At 49.2% G+C, this 329-nt stretch overlaps 1 long non-coding RNA gene across 1 annotated transcript in view; it reads left to right on the top strand.

Moving 5' to 3' along the window:
* LOC106687558 (uncharacterized) overlaps positions 1-329 on the top strand; it is a 1,094-nt gene extending 765 nt beyond the window's left edge. Inside the window, exon 3 of the long non-coding RNA XR_010844441.1 lies at positions 154-329. This is a non-coding gene — a long non-coding RNA (uncharacterized lncRNA). The remainder of the gene's footprint in view (positions 1-153) is intronic.

Here is a 329-nt window from a genome sequence, read left to right on the forward strand (position 1 = left end):
GCTAGTGGATACAATTCCGGAGTTGTTGCTCCAGGTGTTTGGGCTCCAGCTGTAGTTTCCGGCTCAGGCTACTCAACTAAATCTAAACTGAACGCTGCTGAAAGCTCAGAAAACGCACAGTCTCAAGAATCCTCAAACAAGGGTTACTCCAAGGTTGCTACCGGTTACCCAGCTTACGGTGTATACGGTGGAGGTGCCTATGCCGAATCAGGTTATGACCAGAATGCCAAATCAGCTTCTTCTTCCAAAGCAAGCCGCTCCCTCAACAAAGAGAATTCTGCTAGTGGATACAATTCCGGAGTTGTTGCTCCAGGTGTTTGGGCTCCAGC

This window comes from Halyomorpha halys, unplaced genomic scaffold (assembly GCF_000696795.3).
Source record: "Halyomorpha halys isolate HHAL.00 unplaced genomic scaffold, Hhal_1.1 Scaffold980.1, whole genome shotgun sequence".
In the NCBI taxonomy this organism is placed as follows: domain Eukaryota; kingdom Metazoa; phylum Arthropoda; class Insecta; order Hemiptera; family Pentatomidae; genus Halyomorpha; species Halyomorpha halys.